The sequence below is a fragment of the Stenella coeruleoalba genome (genome assembly GCF_951394435.1).
Source record: "Stenella coeruleoalba genome assembly, chromosome: 4".
Taxonomy (NCBI): Eukaryota; Metazoa; Chordata; class Mammalia; order Artiodactyla; family Delphinidae; genus Stenella; species Stenella coeruleoalba.
Genome location: NC_137149.1, coordinates 31616952 through 31637470, shown reverse-complemented (window position 1 = coordinate 31637470; position 20519 = coordinate 31616952). Strand labels below are relative to the sequence as shown.

General features: G+C 39.6%; 1 protein-coding gene across 6 annotated transcripts in view; it reads left to right on the top strand.

The window, feature by feature from the left end:
• SGMS2 (sphingomyelin synthase 2) overlaps nucleotides 1–20519 on the top strand; it is a 155798-nt gene that overhangs the window by 86232 nt on the left and 49047 nt on the right. For all 6 annotated transcript variants that reach the window (XM_079921073.1, XM_079921074.1, XM_079921075.1 and 3 more), the window contains one exon: nucleotides 19531–19650. The gene's annotated coding sequence lies outside the window, so the exon portion shown is untranslated. The remainder of the gene's footprint in view (nucleotides 1–19530; nucleotides 19651–20519) is intronic.

The window sequence follows — 20519 nt, the reverse complement described above, 5'->3', positions numbered from 1 at the left end:
ACCTTTATTTGCCTCGTTGGATACTTGAGTATCTTTTTTATTTTTTGTGGTACGCGGGCCTCTCACTGTTGTGGCCTCTCACTGCTGTGGCCTCTCCCATTGCGGAGCACAGGCTCCGGATGCGCAGGCTCAGCGGCCATAGCTCACGGGCCCAGCTGCTCCGCGGCATGTGGGATCTTCCCAGACCGGGGCACGAATCCGTGTCCCCTGCATTGGCAGGCGGACTCTCAACCACTGCGCCACCAGGGAAGCCCGATGCTTGAGTATCTTAAAGCCCTAGTAGCGACTGCGTAAAGCCACCCCCAAAGGGTTCTTTTTAGCAAGTTTCCTTCTTTCTTTTTGGTAGTTATTTTCCCATCAAGGCTGTGAGGAAGTGGTTTTTTCTTCTATGCTACTTCTATCACTTTGTTTTGCACTTCATTATCCTCCTGTTGCAACACCCCAATTATACTAGTTGCTGTGGAGATATTAAGTGTATTGCTAATAATGGAGGACTGTTCTTTTAGGTGGAAGAGTAAAAGCAAGGAAGGATATAAATCTTGTTTTTGTGCAAATGTCTCCTAGTAACAGCAATAACTAAGTGGTACTAGAGGCTATGGCGCAGAAATATCTATACGGGGTTGGTTTATGTTTTTAGAAAGGATTGGCTCTCTTAATTAAAGAAAATATTAATTTAAGCTTCTGGTCCTATTAGAGATTAACTCCTTATGTTAATACTTTACTATTCATTCTTTAATTTATATCCTTTGTTTAGTAGGATGTTGCTTCATATGGACAAAATCTTTTGTGGACTTTAGCCTTTACGAATTCATTTCTTAAAACCTTTTTTTTCTTTAAAAACTTTACTAAAGGAGACACATTTTTAAATTGTTCATCTGATTTGTATTTCATGAAATCTTACAATTTTCCATGAACTCTATTAAAATTAAGGTGATGATGTGTCCTGATTTGCCCAGGACAGTCCCAGTGTATACATATTGTCCTGGTTTAATTATTAGTAAGTCTCTCTTTGACTCAAAAGTGGCCTGGTTAGGGTGTTAAATTATATGGTCACCCTAATTAAAGACCACATTCAATAGAAAACTGAGGGAATGAAGTATCTTATATATTTTTTGGTTTTAGTCCCTATAACTTCGATAGATAGATATAGATATATAGATAGATATAGATATATAGATAGATATAGATATATAGATAGATATAGATATATATGGATATACATGTGGATTATATACATACATGCATACATACACACACACAAGTATATCTGTGTTTTTACTTTTTCCAACTAAACTTATAATTGAGAACTTGCCAAATATCTTGATACTGTGGAAAGATATATATTTGTTGTTGTTCTAAGCAAATCAAAAGACTTGCTCATCTTCCTGATTTCCTCACGTAATATTTTCACGAAGATAATTTTGACTGTGATAACGCCTGACCTGACTCCTAGGTGGGCAGGATCTATTTTCAGGGGGCGATATCATCCTAACGGCAGCTGTTCTGATTCTTTTTTTTTTTTAAATAAATTTATTTATTTAAAAAATTTTGGTGCATTGGGTCTTTGATGCTCTGCGCGGGCTTTCTCTAGTTGCAGCGAGCAGGGGCTACTCTTCATTGCGGTGCGCAGGCTTCTCACTGCCGTGGCTTCTCTTGTTGTGGAGCACGGGCTCTAGGCGCGCAGGCTTCAGCAGTTGTGGCTCGCAGGCTCTAGAGCGCAGGATCAGTAGTTGTGCCGGCTCGGTAGTTGTGCCGCATGGGGCCAAGTTGCTCCGCGGCATGTGGGATCTTCCCCGACCAGGGCTCGAACCCGTGTCCCTGCGTTGGCAGGTGGATTCTTAACCGCTGCGCCACCAGAGAAGTCCCAGCTGTTCTGATTTGAAATGACTTCCTGTACGTCAAGTTTTATTTCCGTCTGCCCAATACACGTGTCACCTCTTGTTCACGTTAGAATTTCCCCGTCTGCATGTGGAATGGGTGTATGTCCTAGACTGTTCTATTGCCTTGTCTGTTAGTAGTTCCATTATTGATACACCCGGAAGCAGAACAACAGCTGTGGAGTAAGAAATGAAAGGTCTTTTAAAATCTTAGATACCTTGAAGAATAAAAAGTGCTATTTTGATATTCATTCTTGCATTTAAAACATATGCACATTCCTTGCCTAATCCTTTTCTCTTAATATCAGGTTTATTATTGTAAAAACTCTGAAAATCATACTAAAGTTTTTATAGTTGATCAAAGATCCTTGGGAAATTTCTGGCAGGTTATGCTCTGTGGCCAAGGGGACCTTGAAGTGGTTTTAAAAGAAAGTAAGAGTGAATTAGGAGCATTGGAGACCATCTCTTGCAGTAATGTCTGGAAAAGGGTTCTGACACGTCCTTCAGTATGTCAGGAGAATAAAAGTTGGTTAAGGGGAAAGGCTTGGCAGGAACCAGCAAGCACCTGTTTTGTGCCAGACAAGGTGAACTCCTATAAACAAACAGACATGGTCCATCATCTCGTGAAGCCTGTCACCCAGTGTGGGAGACACCCAGGCAAAACAAGGAAATAAGAATATAATTAAAAATTATGAAAGTGGATCAGCAGTGCTGAGAGAGAATAAGAGGAGAGACTCACTTTAGACGGTGGTTAGGAAAGGACCCCTTTGAGGAAGGAGCATTAAAGTTCTGTCTGGGTTCCTCTCTCAGTGTTTCTCCACCTTTTGCTTTCATTATTGCCTTTTTCGACAGGTTTTTTCTAACCACTCCCTTCCCCCTGAGTAATTTTAATGCCCTTTGGAGGACCGCAAACTATTTTTCCACTCTTAGAGCACTCATTTTCACCACTGAGAATGCACACTCAATCAGTTACTGTCTGTGGACCTCATTTTGGGGGCAGTCAGAAATAAACTTTTATTAGGTTTAACATAGCATCCTTGGATCCTCAACTGGATTTTAAGTTCCTTGAGTCAGGGAACCATCATCTAGTAATAATAGATGCCACTTACATGACTTAAAAAAAAAAAATTCTTCCATGAGGTTGAGAAAGGTGGAATAAAAATGTTGGAAGTAGAGCATGAAAAACAATCCTTCAGTGGTCTAGTTAGACTAATTTTTTATTTAGATGAAGAAACTAAGATTACTAGGAAGTTATTAATCAGTCTCTCTAAGCCAGTTTAGTGCCATTTCCAGGCCACTCTGGGTAAGGAGAAGATTCAGGAAGGTGGTGATTGTCAAGAGGAGGACTTCAGGTTTTATTGTAGAGCCTGAAGATTTGCCTGTGCACAAAGTTGAAATCTTAGAAAGACTGATTTGGCAGGCTCTTCTAATACTTTTCTGGAACATGATGATGATCATGACAAGGGTGCTGTTGCTAATAGGGACAAAAAGGAAAAATTTGATTAATAATTGCTTCTGTGTTTCAGAGGCAGCATGACACTGGTCTACAAAGAAAACTTTATAGGACTTGAGGAGAAAAGTGAACGAAAGATATAGAATACTAATAACCTTTTTCAGAGAAAGGAATTAAGGGGGTGATATAACTGTTCTTTATCATTGAGGTTCTTTTTTTTTAGGGTGAGATTATACATGTCTAAAGGACATGGGTTTATCAAAGATAATTCATGTTATATATATTAGGTTGGGAGGAAGGTAGAGAAATATATTTGAAATTAGGAGAAGGAAGCTATATTCTGGAGCTTTTTCTGTGTCTCTGTTTCTCTGTGTTAGTGTGTATGTGAGAGAAATTTAGCTCAAGCTACGTCTACTTATCTGGCAAACAGTCTTGGAAACTGGAGTAAAGTGTACCTGTCTTAATGAACGTTCGTCTTGTAATTTCCAGTTGTGCCTCAGTGAATTTTGGAGGTCGGCTCAGTCTGTCAAACAGACATACATTTTGCAGTGATTTCTTCCTTTTACTGTTTCTCCATTGACCACTAGTCACATATAGGTCTTAATTTTTTTTAAAGGTTCTTTATCCAGTGGTGTAATCTAAGCCTACTCCCCCCACCCCCCCACCCCCGCCGACCCCTTTTAATCTTTTTTTGTTTTGTTCTCCTTCTTGACAAGTCAATTGCCTTTAGTAGGTGAGCAAGGAGCAGGAAAATTGTGAGACAACAGCCAGAAGGATATAATTTGCAAAAGTTCTTTCTAAATGGTTTAGTAGAGAAGACAGAATACTAAAGGTAATATATGGTGTTAGACCCTAAGTTTCATTTCTGTTCTTTTTGCCCCATTTGCCAACCACTTGAGCCCCTGCCCTACTCTACCATCATCATTAAAGAAAATGAGGGTGAATTCTTCTGTTTTAAACGATGTACTTGAACCTAGATTCTAAAGTGCTATTTGTAAAAATAATCTTAAGATTGGGTACATACTCACTTTTTCATACAAGTAATTAATTAGCTATTTTTGAATTCTAAGAATCCTTTGATCCCTTTCAACATGAATCTTAAAAAGAAGGAAATATTGACAAAATGCTTTTTTTGAATCACTTGTCCTCAAACACATTTTTATTCATTTAAATGAATAAATTTGATTATATTCTAATGAGAATTTGGATTTGACTCTTTAAATACAACCAGTTTAACAAATATAGTTGTCTGATGAGCCAGCTTTATTATTGTTTGTTTATAAACCACAAGTGTTACTAATAGTTTCTAAATATTGTGTCTGAAAAGGGAAGTAGTGGAAGTACTGTGGTGTCAGCCATGAGTTGCCATGGAAACAGTTGTCATCACCTGTGAGTTGCCAGGGACATGGTTGTCAGTGAGAAGTAGAATGAGCAGAGGGTGTGACTGCAACAGGAAATTAGAGGTGGAGCTCTGAGGTCTAGCGTCCTTAGGGTCTACCTCCATCCTAAGGCTGCCTACACAGGAAAAGGTTCAAAGATCCCACACCCTTTGAGGTAGGACTGAAGAGTAAAATTACCACTCAGGGGGTGCTACTTTACAAAAGGTGCTCAGGGTGACCACCTAGGTCACCTGCACATGGTTCCATGTGTAATTCTGAACTGTAATTCACAGAAGACTTAAGAAGGCTGTTTGAAGTTGAAATGTTTTCATTTAAAATCACAGTATAAAAACTTACATGGAATTTTGCAAATAGCTGAAAAAATATCTTTTGGGACCTGGCTGTTATTTCTGTGGTCAGATTTCTGTCTTATTGCCGGATGTGTCTCACGTTACCTGCATCTTCTTAGCTGGTAACAAGGCTCTTGGTAGCAAGGTTCCTTCCTTGAGGCGAGCAGTTTGGGAACTCTTCACTTAGGGAGCTCTATTAAAGTGCATCTTTGGCTAGGAGAATGTTCTTAAGGGATGTGGTAAAAATGTCATTTTGGAAGGAAAGCAAGTCTTTTCTTAGGTGTAGTTTCATCAGGGTACAGGTTTGCAAATGGCACATTACATATTTGTGCTGAGCCCCCTCCTTATGTGTATGTGCTTATGTTGCGCCCTGAATGAAGTCTTTAATTTCAGCAGGATAAGGTGTGCCCTGCCATGTGGTACACGAAGCATCATCTTCATGTCTGTTGGAATGAATATGTACATAGAGTATGAAAACCTGTGGCGGCAGAGTTATGAAATGGAGCGCTGCCCTGACCACGAATGTTGCTTCATCAACATTAAGCAGTATTTAGAAAGTTCTCTGTATTTAAAAGACTTAAGTGCTTTCGAATTACAAGGCAGTTTTAGATTAGTGGTCGGTGTTTGAGCAAATTGTCATTGTCCTTAAAGGACATAACTGGAGGCTATTTTGCCATTAATTTTTGAGTGTTGCTTTACAGGTTAAATCACAATATTTGGAGTATTTCTTGTTTTTATTTTTGAAAAAAATTATTGCTCTCTTAAAAATATCTTTAAAATGAATGAGTTTATAGCTAATTCTGAGAAGTAATTTTTTGGAAATTAATAAGCTTTATTTTTTGGAGCAGTTTTAGGTTTACAGAAAAATTGAGCAGAAAGTACTGAGTTCTCATATATGTCCCCTCCTCCCCCAGTTTCCTCTATCATTAACATCTTGCATTAATGGGGTACATTTGTTACAACTGATGAGTTAGTGTTGATACACTATTTTTTTTGAATTTTATTTTCTTTCTTTTTTTTATACAGCATGATACACTATTATTAACTAAAGTCCATAGTTCACATTAGGGTTCACTCTTGTACATTCTTTAGGGTTTTTTTTTTAATTGGGGTATAGTTGCTTTATAATGTTGTGTTAGTTTCTGCTGTACAACAGAGTGAATCAGCTATATGTATACATATATCCCCTCCCTCCTGGATCTCCCCCCCACCCCGAGTCCCACCCACTTAGGTCACCAAAGAGCACTGAGCTGAGCATAGCCATCATTTACAGTATCATATAGAATAGTTTCACCACCCTAAAAATCCCCTGGCAACCACTGATCTTTTTATTGTCTCTGTAGTTTTGCCTTTTCCAGAGTGCCATGTAGTTGGAATCATATAGTATGTAGCCTTTTCAGATGGGCTCTTTTACTTAGCAATTTGCACTTAAAGTTCTTCCATGTCTTTTTGTAGCTTGAGATAGCTCATTACTTTTTGTCACTGAATAATATTCCATTGTATGATGTATCCATCCCCCCCATTGAAGGGCATCTTGTTTGCTTCCAATTTTTGGCAATTCTGAATAACCTTGCTATAAATATTTGTATGGGTGCAGGTTTTTGTGTGGACATAAGTTTTTAACTCCTTTGGGTAAATACCAAGGAGCACGATTGCTAAACTGTACGGTAAAAGTGTATTTAGTTTTGTAAGAAACCATCCGACTGTCTTCCAAAGTGGTTGTACCATTTTGCATTTCGACCGTCAGTTAATGAGTGTTCTTGTTGCTCTATGTACTCACCATCATTTGGTTTTGTCAGTGTTCCAGATTTTGGGCATTCTGATAGGTGTAGTGGTATCTCACTGCTGTTTTAATTTGCATTTCCTGTGTGACATGTGATGTGAAGCATCTTTGCATATGCTTATTTGCCATCTCTGTATCTTCTTTGATGAGGTATGTTCAGGTCTTTGACCCATTTATTTATTGGGTTGTCTGTTTTCTTATTGTTGAGTTTTAAGAGTTTTCGGTATATTTTGGAGAACAGTCCTTTACCATATGTTCTTTTGCAAACAGTTTCTCCCAGTCTGTTGCTTGTCTTCTCATTCTCTTGACATTGCCTTTCACAGAGCACAAGGTTTTAATTTTTGTAAAGTCCAGCTTATCAGTTATTTCTTTCAAGGATTGTGCTTTTTGCTGTTGTATCGGAAGAGTAATCTCCGTATCCAAGGTCAATTGGTTTTCTCCTGTCTTATCTTCTAAGAGTTAGTTTTGTGCTTTACATTTAGGCCTGTGATCCGTTTTGAGTTAACTTTTGTGAAGGGTGTAAGATCTATGTCTAGATTTATTTTTTTGCATGTGAATGACCAGCTGTTCCAGTACCATTTATTGAAAAGACTATCTTTGCTCCAAGGTACTGTCTTTGCTCCTTTGTCAAAGATCCATTGTCTTTATTTATGTGAGTCTATTTCTGGGTACTCTATTATATTTCATTGACTTCTTTGTCTATTCTTTCACCAATATGAGACTATCTTGATTACTCCAGCTTTAAATTGTCTTGAAGTCAGGTAGTGTTATTCTCCTTCAGAACTGAGTTGGCTATTCTGGGTCTTCTGTCTCTCCATATAAACTTTATTTATTATTTATTTATTGGCTGAGTTGGGTCTTCGTTGCTGGGCGCACGCTTTTTCTCTAGCTGTGGTGAGTGGGGGCTACTCTTCTTTGCAGTGCATGGGTTTCTCATTGCAGTAGCTTTTCTTGTTGCAGAACACGGGCTCTAGGCACATGGGCTCCAGTAGTGGCAGCATGTGGGCTTAGTAGTTGTGGCTCGCGGGCTCTAGAGCACAGGCTCAGTAGTTGTGGCACGAGGGCTTAGTTGCTTTGTGGCATGTGGGATCTTCCCAGACCAGGGATTGAACCTGTGTCCCCTGCATTGGCAGGTGGATTCTTAACCACTGTGCCACCAAGGAAACCCTCCATATAAACCTTAGAATCAGTTTGTCAATATCTGCAAAATAACTTGCTGGGATTCTGATTGGGATTGCATTGAATCTGTGCTTCAATTTGGGAAGAACTGACATCTTAACAACATTGACTCTTCCTATTCATGAACATGGAATATCTCTCCATTTAGTCAGTTTTTCTTTAATATCTTTAATCAGTCTTGTAGTTTTCCTCATGTAGATCTTATACATATTTTGTTAGATTTATACCTAAGTATTTCAATTTTGTGGGGAGAGCTGCTAATGTAAATAGTATTGTGTTTTAAATTTCAAATTCCAGTTGTTCATTGCTGGTATATAGGAAAGTGGTTGACTTTTGTATGTTAACCTTGTATCCCGCAACCTTGCTATCATTGCTTATTAGTTCTAGGAGTTTTTTTGGTCATTTCTTTCAGATTTTCTACACAGATGATCATGTTGTCTGTGAAACAAAGATAGTTTTATTTCTTCCTTCCCAATCTTTATATTTTTTATTTCCTTTTCTTATCTAATGGTATGAGCTTGGATTTTCAGTTTGATGTTAAAAAGCAGTGGTGAGAGGGCACATCCTTACCTTGTTCCTGATCTTAGTGGTAAAGCTTCAAGCTTTCAGCATTTAGTACAATATGATATTAGCTGTAGGCTTTTTGTAGATGTTCTTTATCAAGTTGAGAAAGTTCCTCTCTCTCCCTAGTTGACTGAGAGTTTTTATCATGAATGGGTGCTGGATTTTGTCAAACGCTTTTTCTACATCTATTGCTATGATCATGTGATTTTTCTTCTTTAGCCTGTTGATGTGATGGATTGCATTAATTCATTTTCAGATGTTTAATTAGCCTTGCATACCTTTTATAGATCTCATTTAGTCATGGTGTATAATTCTCTTCTTACATAGTTGGATTCAATTTTTGATATTTTGTTGAGGATTTTGCATCTGTGTTCATGAGAGATAGTGGTCTACAGTTTCCTAGTATTGTTTTTATCTGGTTTTGGTATTAGGGTAATGCTGGCCTCATAGAATGAATTAGGAAGTATTCCCTCTGCTTCTGTCTTCTGAAAGAGATTGGTATGATTTCTTCCTTAAATACTTGGTAGAATTCACTGGTAAACCCATCTGGGCCTAGTGCTTTGTATTTTATAAGGTTATTAATTTTTTTTTTTGGCTATGCCTAACCACTGGACTGCCAGGGAATTCCCAAGGTTATTAATTATTGATTCAATTTATTTAATAGATATAGGCTTATGCAGATGGCTTGTTTCTTGTGAGTTTTGGCAGATTGCCTCTTTGAAGCAATTGGTCCATTTCACCCAGGTTATTAAATTGATGGGCATAGATACGTTCATAGTATTCCTTTATTATCCTTTTAATGTTTGTGGGGTCTACATCACTCTCTTTTATTTCTGGTATTAGAAGTTTGTGTTCTTTTTTTTTCTTAGTTAGCCTGCCTAGAGACCTGTTGATTTTATTGATCTTTTCAAATAACAAGCTTTTGGTTTCATTAATTTTCTCTTGATTTCCTGTTTTCAATTCCATTGATTTATGCTCTAATTTTGTATTATTTCTTTTCTTCTATTGCTTTGGGTTTAATTTGCTCTTCTTTTTCTAGTTTCCTAAGGTATAAGCTTAGATTATTGATTTTAGATCTTCTTTTCTAAAATGTGCATTCATTGCTATAAATTTCCTTCTGCTTTTGCTGCATCCATAATGTTTTTTTTTTTGCCGTACCATGTGGCATGTGGAACTTCCCCGACCAGGGATTGAACCTGTACCCTGCAATGGAAGCGCGCAGTCTTAACCACTGGACCACCAGGGAAGTCCAAAATAATTTTTTTTTTAATTTGGCCGTGCCACGTGGCATGTGGGATCTTAGTTCCTTGACCAGGGATTGAACCCTCACCCCCTGCATTGGAAGCATTGGAGTCTTAACCACTGGACCGCCAGGGAAGTCCCTGCATCCATAAATTCTGATGTTATATTTTCATTTTTATTTAGTTCAAAATATTTAAAAAATTTCCCTTGGGATCTCTTTATTGGCTCATGTGTTAATTAGAAATGTGTTATTTAATCTCCAAGTATTTTGGGATTTTCCAGCTATCTTTCATTATTGATTTCTAGTTTAATTCCATTTTGATCTGAAAGGAGACATTGTATAATTTCTGTCCTTTTAGATTTATTAAGGTGTGTTTTGTGGCCCAGAATGTGGTCTCTCTTGGTGAATGTTCATGTGAGTTTGAGAAGAATGTGTGTTCTGCTGTTACAAGATAGAAGTAGTCTAGAGATGTCAGTTAGATCCAGTGGATTGATTGTATTGTTGAGTTCAACTTGATTTTCTGTATGCTGGATCTGTTAAAGTGACTTTTAAAGATCACACTTAGCAATGTCAGAATCCAGGTTAAAACCAGGTCTCCTGACTATACTAAAGTATTCTTTGCTCATGCTCTGTCCCTCAGGAAGCCTCTTTCCTTTCTTGTTTTCATCGTATTTCCCACTGCTCTCAATTAGAGAGTGACTCACCACCTAATACATTATTACAGTGTAAAGTACCATGAAAGAGTGAAAAATGAACGTGTGTATTCTCAGTGGGGAGAATACGCATGCTTGCGTTTCCTTGACATATTTTTGTTTGTTTGTTTGTTTAGAAATGTGATCCAACATCGGGATTATTTACTGTCTGTAAACCTTTCCGTAAGGGTGAATAGCAATTATTCTTTACTTTTCTCTAGAGCAAGCTTTAGACACTTCAGGGAGGTTAGGGAGGACCTCAGAGTTTCTTTCTCAAGGCGCTAAACCTCATCTCTCTTCTCTGAAATCAAGGTGGTGTCCAAAGTATTCAAAGCCCATGGGTTGATTTCAATAGCAAGAGAGAGGGTAGGATGGTCATTAATAATGACATTCATAATGTTTACTCAGACTCTTCCTTCGTGCACTCTGAGAGATAGCCTCTGACCATGCATGACTTAGAAGCTCAACGTAAGAGTACACAGCTGATTTACTTACTTGGTCAGCATCGCTATCCATTTTTATGACAGCCCGGTAGAGCCTGGTTTCTACCAGCAGGTGCTACCAGCAGGAGCTCTGGTTTACATCTTGATTCTCACCACTGGCCCCTGCCCTCAAAATATGTTCATCATCCCTGGGCTTTGGATGCGTTGCTTCATTTTCCTTTATTTTGCTCAAGGTTCAGTTGCAAAACCTTCTGCTAGTGTGCCCCTCATTTCACTTCTTTCTTCTTCCCCCTTTCCAGTTATTCCTGGTATTTTAATTGTTCTTTTATTTGGACACCACATAACTCTTTGTGGTCCTGAGAGTTTACTTTCTTGACTCAACATTTTGTTCTCTGAACATCATCCTTCCTCCAAGACTTAAAAAGAAGATCTTGAAAGACATTGCTTTATGAAACAGAGGATTATGTAAATATGCCAGTATGTATTTTGCTTTGATATTGCTTAGAAGGAATGTTGGAAACCTGTTGGGTGAGGATGTCTGTGATGGGTCATGATACACAGGTAGACCAGGTAAACTTTGTAAGAGTTAAAGTAAGTACAAATTATTCATGTTCTAAAAACAAGAGAAGCAAACTGCTGATAACTAGTGAGGAGGCTGGAGTAATCAATCTCTTAGAAACGTTAAGAGCAAGGACCACAAAAGATTAAGAGAGAGAAAAATAAGAACTAGAGGAAATGGATCACAGAAGCAAGAAACTTGGGAATCTAAAGGAGACTTCCCAAGCAAGAGCTGGAGAGCTAGCGCAAGTCTAGTGCTGGCTGAATTACTCAGGTGTAGCTAGTCTGCTCATTCTGTTAATCTACTCAGGTACCTATACCACAGAATCCTTGCGGTTTTGATTATAATGCTTCTGTATCCTGAGGAGTTACTCTGCCTCCCCACAAACGTCCTTTCTCCCTGACCAGAGGTGAATTCTCTCTGTCTGGCAGCCTCCTTCTAATAACACCCCCTCCACTGCCCCCCCCACCCCCCCGCAGTTTGTTTCTTTCTTAATTCATATTTATCCATGTCTGGTTTCATTTTTACTTCTAGTTTCATTTTTATTTTCAAAGACAGCATTTTATTTGAGCAAGAGTAGTAATCACAGCAAATATGTACATTTTACTTTAATTTTATGAACTATATAATTATGCTATATTTAACTAGAGGGGCTGATCTCTTTGCTACCTGGTGGCATGTTACCACAAATGGCATCTTGCTAAAAAGAAAACTTCTTAAGTTTCCGAGACAGAATGTTTTTATTTGCCTACCCCACACATAGTTACCAAAATGAAAAATGAGGTTTATTATTTTTATCCTTAGTTTAAACAGACTCTGTGCTTATCATAATACTAAACTTCTTTAAGAGACTGTTAATATAATAGCTGATATTTGGAAATTTATTTTGGGAGTTTAAGACTCACCTTTTCTCTTTAACTTTTAAATTATAGTAACAACTCATGTTTATTTTAGAAAATTTTGAACCTTGATACGCAAAGGGAAACCTTAAGTCATCTATAATCTATCACCTGTTAGAATTTTGCGTGATCTTTCCAGCATTTACATTTATGTGTGCAACTTTTTTTTTGCAGCGCCGCCCGGCATGTGGCATCTTAGTTCCCCGACCAGGGATCGAACCCATGCCCCCTGCAATGGAAGCGCAGAATCCTAACCAGTACTGGACTGCCAGGGAATTCCCATGTACAACTTCTAAAAAACAAGATAAATAGGGTCAGACATATATCACTGTTTTGCACTCATGGATATATCATGAACCTCTTGTCACTCCCCACTCAACATGGTAGAGAAGTATTTCAGTATTCTGTTGCATTCATTCATCACAATTTATTTAAGCATCCCACTGTTGTTGGATACTTAGTTATTTCCAGTTTTTCACTGTTATTAATAATGTCAGAGGCTCAGAGTTAAATCTTGTTCACATTCTTAGGGTGTTTGTAAAATATAAGAAATGTATTTTACAGTAGTCCTAGAGAGCGGCTTGATAATTTTGTGGGTTTTTTTAACACAAATATTTTGATTCGGGTTTCTTTGCTCACCAGTAAGTTTAAAGCACCTTCTCACTTTCAGTGTTAAATTATAAAAATATTGTTTTCTTTGGTTGCAGTAGGTCTGAAAGCATTTCTTAAAATTAAGTAATTATTGACGTTTCACTGTTATGATACTATGTGGTACTATTTCTTGCGACTTTTACTCTAAAGAGTTGAGGAATTCGAATGTAACAACAACTTTGTGTCCTGAAGGAAAGAACTAGATTGACAATTGTCTCTTCATGGAAGACCTAACAGAAAAACTGTAGAGGCTGAGAGACACAGGGCTTTTTAAATCTGTTCAACTTTTTCTCTCTGGGCTTTAAAAAAAAAAAAAAAAAAAAAGCGCTCCTATTTCTGGGATGTTTGAATGCTGCTTGTATTAGGCAGAGAGAAGTACAGAGTGACCTTTCAAATTTGAGTCTATAATTAGAAGACACTATTTGAGTTCTCATCATACAGTTTTACTCTTAAAGCCCCCGCCTAAATTAGTCCATCCTCCCTCCCCCCCCGTTTCTCCCTCCCTCTCTCACTCATACCTGCCATGTGTACATCCAAGGACTCTGCTTCTGAAAATTTTCAAGGCATCAGACTTGCAGGTTTCATGATATGTAATGCTTTCCTCCCTTCCTCCCCCCTTTATCAGATTACTTCAAGGACTTCATTGTCTTACTCGCCAGGGGCTTACATGGGAGTCTTCAGGAGCACAGATGGCTATCTCATAAAGCGGGGGTTACTCAGTGAACAAATAATATCAGCTATGTGCCAGGAACAAGATAAACCTGACAGATGTGGTCCCTTCCCTCATGGGGTTTACAGTCTGACAGAAAAGAGCCAGTAAACCTTTACCAGTAGTTGACTAGTTAGTTACAATTAGCAAACAGTTATGGTGGAGAAAAAGTATAGAGCGATGTGGAAGCAGGTAAAGGGGATCCTAATCCAATCTGGAAGAGTCAAGAAAAGGCTTCTTTTCAAGGAAGTGATGTTTGTCCAGAGATGCACGGGGATTTATTATACATGCCACCCTCGGTTCTTCTTCCTTGCCAAGTGCTATGTTTAGTGCCTGTAAACTGCAAGTGAATTCATCTATTTCTGCTTTCTTTGGGTGGCTTTAGTAATACCCCCCAAGAATTAAAATGAAAATACATCGCTACAGTTGATTAACAACTTTAAGATGGAACACGATTTCAATCTGAAGAAACATTCTTAAATAATCAGTCCTAAGAGCAGCACACTTTGCCTGATGGAATGAAACAAGATGACAAATCACTGGAACATCAGCTAATTCCCAGGGTTTGTGGAATAGCGTGGGAGTTCAGCTGTGTCGTGTCTTCCATGTACAGCAGGGGAATATCTGAAGGAACAAAGGTCCTTTGCTAGCTAAGGTTTGCCCTCTAACAACTAGTCTTTAAAATAAAAATTAATCTATTTTCCAACTTACAATGAAATGTACCTCCAGCACAATGGCTTTTGTAATTTGGAAATGCTCCACGTTTAACTGTTAGATAGAGCCTGAGATGACTGTGACAAATAGGAATATTCTTTGAGCTGTTCAATCCCCTGAGATATTATGGCTGTTCTTTGGCCAGATGGTGACTCTCAAGTCCATTAGACTTAAAAACAGAGGCTTCTGTGGAAAGTCACTTTCAACGCATCAGGTTACTTAGTGTTTTTATGGGGCTGTATCTTGGCCATCTCCTGATGGTAGAGAATTTGTTCCACAGATTTGGAACTGTCTTCTCTTCAGCTCTTATCAGATGCGTGGCTGAGGGATATGGAAGTAAAGGATGGATTTCTGGTGCAGTTGTGTCCCTGAAATGAGCCAGACCATCAGAGCTGCTTATTTGTATTGCATTGCGTTGGCTTCCTACCAAAGAAACTCCAGAGAGCCATGCTTCGGAATTTATTGAGGGTCATGGTGAAAAACTAACATGTGACATGGTCTCCCTGATCTGTGCTGTTGCTCACTGCCTCTTGTGTCTGTACACAGTGAGCATGTTAGAGCTAAGTGTCAAGAGAAGCTTTTTTTCCGCTAGGGAACAAACATAGTTCCCCATTCCCCATCCTCCTAATACGTGCAGATACGGAGATACTCATACTCTGAGTTTGGACAATTTTGTCTCTTCTCTTTTTTGCTCTAGCTGCAAAGGAACTGAGAGCCAAATATGTATCCCAGTATTCGTCATGTTGTAAAACTTAACCAGTACACTCAATCCCCCCTGTTCTTTCCTTTCTATTTTAGTTAGTTAACAAATATGGATAACGCATACTATATGCCAGGTGCCGTTTCTAAGGTCTTTATAAATATTAACTCCTTCACCCCTCTTAAGGACCCTATGAAGTTAGTGCTATTGTTATCCCTATTTATAGATGAGGAAACTGAGGCACAGGGAGGTTCTGTATCATGTCTGGAGTCCCAGAGGTGCTGAGTGTGGCGATTTCTTACTGGGAGTGGGTGAGACAATATTCAGTCACAGGAAACACACCCGCACTCCTCCCTCTGCATCTTGTGATCAAGAACCCCTGGGCTTCCCTGGTGGCACAGTGGTTGAGAGTCCGCCTGCTGATGCAGGGGACACGGGTTCGTGCCCCGGTCCGGGAAGATCCCACATGCCACAGAGCGGCTAGGCCCATGAGACATGGCCGCTGAGCCTGCACGTCCGGAGCCTGTGCTCTGCAACGGGAGAGGCCACAACAGTGAGAGGCCCGCGTACCGCCAAAAAAAAAAAAGAACCCCTGGTCTCTATTTACCTGGCTTTCTGATCCTATGTTACTCCTTTTACAGGAGTATTTTACTTCTTAGCTGTATCATTTACTTTATTCCTTTCTGAAGTGATGCATGGTATATATACTTCAAATTAAAATAAATGAACTTCCATGACACTCTTTTAAATGGGTCTTCTCTTAAGTACTTCAGGATGTGTACAGAGTGTTTGGAGTAGTGAGCATGAATTTGCAGTCTAACATCCACCCCCTTTACCCATCTCCTTTTCAACAAGAGCACACATTTTGAGTTTGACTAGATGAAAAAAACTATAAGCTGATGATGTTATCAGTATCATTAATACCATGACAGAAACAATTATAAATGTCCACAGACTTAAGTTATGGCCCAGGAACCACTATCTGCTCTTCTTTAATTTGACTTACCCCTGCTACCTAAGAAATAAACTGTTGCCCTGTTTTATGAGCTACTTTAAGTTTCAGCTTCTCCCAACTTGACACTCTGGGCTTGTTTCTACATACCGCTGTGTGTAGGTACACGAAAAGCATTGGACCTTCGGGATGTGTGTCTTCTTGAGAAATCTCTTTCTTAGCCCAGTTCTTACCTTATCAGGTATCTTACCTTATCAGGTATTTATCTAAGCTAACTTGACTCTTGACCTTATAAATAGGTAATTGAATTGATCCTTTTGATAGAGTAGCTCAAGTTGGCAGATACAAAGATTAGCCCATGAGATTATTGGTGGGTGTTAACAGTGCAACCAGTGTCCCTACAGGCAGGGACAGGCATGGTTTGGGGATACTTTGAGGCCATATTTTTAGGCACCTTTACTATTAAGAGGCACATGTACTACCTGATTGAATATGAATATGCATTAATTTCTTCTAACAGTACCTCAGTGTTCCAGAAATAGCTTAAATATGGGGAACCTCTGAAGGGTTTCAAGTGAGAGTAAATTTTTAGAAAGATCAGATTTTCCTGTGGAAAATCCGGCGCGGGAGAAGATTAAGGCAATCCAGGGGAAACACTGGTGGCTGGAAGTAGGGTCAGTTTAGTGGCAGTGGTGGGTGAAGTCAAGAGAGAGGTCATAGCTGGAACGAGGTCCCAAGTGAAATGAGAAAGACATTCTCTGAGGGTGGGGCGGTCTTTTCAAAGGAGTGAACATGGCCCACTGAGAGTATTGTATGGTGTCTGTAATGTAAACTAAGTTGCTTCCTATTATGGGCCTTATTGGAACGTAGCATTGTTGACCAGTCTATTCATCTCTACCCGGCATTTCAGATATACTTACAATTTTTAATTTTAATTTTAATTTTAATTTTTGGCCACGCCGAGCGGCTGGCAGGATGTTAGTTCCCCAGCTAGCAATCGAACCTGGGCTCCGGCAATGAAAGCACCAAGTCCTAACCACTGGACTGCCAGGGAATTCCCTTGTTCTTTAATTTTTATAACAACTTTATTGAGATGTAATTCATACCATAAAATTCACTCTTTTAAAGAGTACAATTCAGTGATTTTTAGTGTATTCACAGAGTTGTGCACCATCACACTAATTTTAGAACATTTATATCATCCCCAAAAGAAACCCCATACACACTTTTTAAAAAAATTTACTTATTTTTGGCTGCGTTGGCTGCACGTGGGCTTTCTCTAGTTGCGGTGAGCGGGGGCTACTCTTCTTTGCGGTGCCTGGGCTTCTCATTGTGGTGGCTTATCTTGTTGTGGAGCACGGGCTCTAGGTGTGTGGGCTTCAGTAGCTGTGGCTCACGGGCTCAGTAGTTGTGGCTCATGGGCTCTAGAGCACGGGCTCAGTAGTTGTGGTGCGCGGGCTTAGTTGCTCCACAGCATGTGGGATCTTCCCGGACCAGGGCTCGAACCCGTGTCGCCTGCATTGGCAGGTGGATTCTTAACCACTGCGCCACCAGGGAAGCCCACTGCGCCACCACTGCGCCACTAGAAACCCCATACACGTTGATATTCACTACCGATTCTCTTCTGCCTCCAGCCCTTGGCAATGCTCACCTACTTTCTCCATACCTACTTCTCTCAGAGGTACGGACTTGCCTCTTCTGCACACTTCAAATAAATGGAATCATGCAACATGTGATCTTTTGTAACTGGCTTCTTCTATTTAATGTTGTCAAGGTTCATCCATGTTCTAGCATATATCACTCCTTCATTCCTTTTTATTGCCAAATAATATTTTATGATAGGGATACACCACATTTTGTTCATCCATTCATCAGCTGATGGACGTTTGGATTGTTTCCATTTTGGGCTGTTATGAATAATGCAGAATGAACATTTGTGCACAAGTTTTTGTGTGGACTAGGGCTTTCATTTCAAGAACATTCGTTCTTGAGTCTCTTCCAACAGTTGAGTATTTTTGGTGAAAGTGGGATCTCAGTTGAAAATCAGTTTCTGGTTGTGGATATGTATGTATATGCCCTGTAATTGTTAAACATACATTTTAATGAAATCTGTTAAGCATTTAAAAGGTATATATACGTCAACTACCAAATATCGTGTGTGTGTGTCTTTGTGTGTGTGTGTGTGTCTGTGTGTGTATCTCAGTCTATACTCTTAGGATATTCATATGGTGGTTCTATGAATTGTAAACTTCTGGAAAATGGTATACATTTTACTTCCACCCCCCAGTCAAATTTCAGCTACTTAAAATCCGTTGAAAGAGAGGAGGGAGAGATGAATAGGTGGAGCATAGTGGATTTTTAGGGCAGTGAAACGACTCTGATACTTTAATAGTAGATACATGTCATTATACCCATGTCCAAACCCATAAAACGTATGCCAGCAAGGGTGAACGTTGCTGTAAACTGTGGACTCTGGGTGATTATGATGAGTCCACGTAGGTTCATTGATGGTAACATATGTACCACCCACTCCATGGGGGACGTTGATGATGGAGGAGGCTATGCGTGTGTGGGGAAGTATGGGAAATCTCTGCACTTTCTGCTCAATTTCACCGTGAATCTAAAACTCCTCTAAAAAATAAAGTCTATTTAAAAACCCATTAAAATATCACAGCAGTTGTGTGTATTTCGAAGGGAATCCTCCACCATTTTGTTTGAACATGACAGATTATGCACCGCACAGCAGCCTGGGTTTCGGTGACACTGAGTTTGCCTGTGTATTGGCAGTTCCTCACCTGCTCTGCAAAGTCCTCGGTGACCTGGCCTCTGGCCTCTGGTCTCCGCTGCACTTCTCTATTCCTGAGTTTCAATGCTCCATTGCCTTTCCATTCTTTCAACCTGCCTGGCTCATTCCTGCCTCAGGGCCTTTGAACCAGCTGCTTCTTTGACCTGCAGTGCTCTTCTTCCATATCCCAGCCCCCATTATTATTAAGTCTTAACTCAAATAGCATCCCCTCACTCCCTAACCACTTGCTCTAAATCAGCCACGCCAGCCTCGCTCTGATTCTGACTGACTCCTCTCAGTGGCATTTATCACAGGCTTCTTTTATCTGCTTGTGAGCATCATGATGGGAATCCACCTATCTTCCTCGCTCCACCTCTGAACAGGTCTGTCAGGTATTAAATTAATGTTGGTGGAATGCATGGCCAAGTTGCTTTTCTCCCCCTGAAATTCTGGTACCTGTTAGAGCCAGTGTTCTCCCATGACTCCTGCAGGGAGGGCAGTATCATAGAACTCATCGTTTCACCCTCACCCCCAGAAAACCAGCAAAACATAACAAAGCATCATTCTTATTTAACCTCTCACTTCATCTGCCTTTTAGAGCTATCATCCTCTGCCCCTCCCACTCTTCGCAGAAAGGATCTGCTACAAGACTGAATGTGTTCACTGCTTCGAGGACCAGGGACCACGGTGGGATTTGCTGTGCTACCATCTGCAAACAGTAGGTTGGGTGCTTCCTGGTGCTATATCAGAAGTGTGATTTGCGTCCGCTGAAGGTTGGTTGCCTACCAGTTGTCCTGCAACTTCTCGGCTATCTTCTCTTTTCTAGTTAAGACATTTTGAAAATGCCTTAACTCTGAGAATTTCTATTTTATCCTCAAGAGAGTCTTAGATTTCAAGCTGTTTCAGGTGAGTGGATGTTTCCTTACTTGTTGGATTGTTGTCTTAAATGACAGCAAGAGAAGTAGAGGTGACACCCAAACTTCCTAACCTCTTTGCGTGACTGCCAAACTACAGCGCTCAGTAACTGCCTCAGCTGTGCATTAAGAAAAATTAGTGGCACTAAAAATCTTCAAAGAAACATTGGTCAGCTGTGCACCTGTTCAACAACATTACTGAAATGATTACTAGCAAAGTTATTCTGTTTCTGCACTTTTTAAACTAAGGTCAAAGAAATGTGGTAGTTATACCCATTCTCTGCCCACCGAGGAGGAAGGAAGTTTTCGCGTTCATGATTGACATTGTGCAACTCAACTCACTGTCTAAACTAATTTGAATTTAGTTCCTAGGATAATTTTACTCTTGAAAATATAAATAGGAGTTGCATTTTTAATGCACAAGATTTTCTTTTCCTTCTCTATAGCTAGGGCACCTTAGGAGCGGGGCTCCGTTGGCTCTTATGACAGCCATTCTTCTTCATCATTACTAGTTAGTGTGGTGTTTGCCTAAAAAGTCTTCAGCCCAAAGATGGACCCCAGGGCCATGTAATCCCAAGTTAATTAAAAATAAATTTTTAGGAATATTTAAGAGTCATTGTTCAGCACAGCATTCCATAGGCGTATTTGTTTGTCTTCTGTAAAATTCAAAATA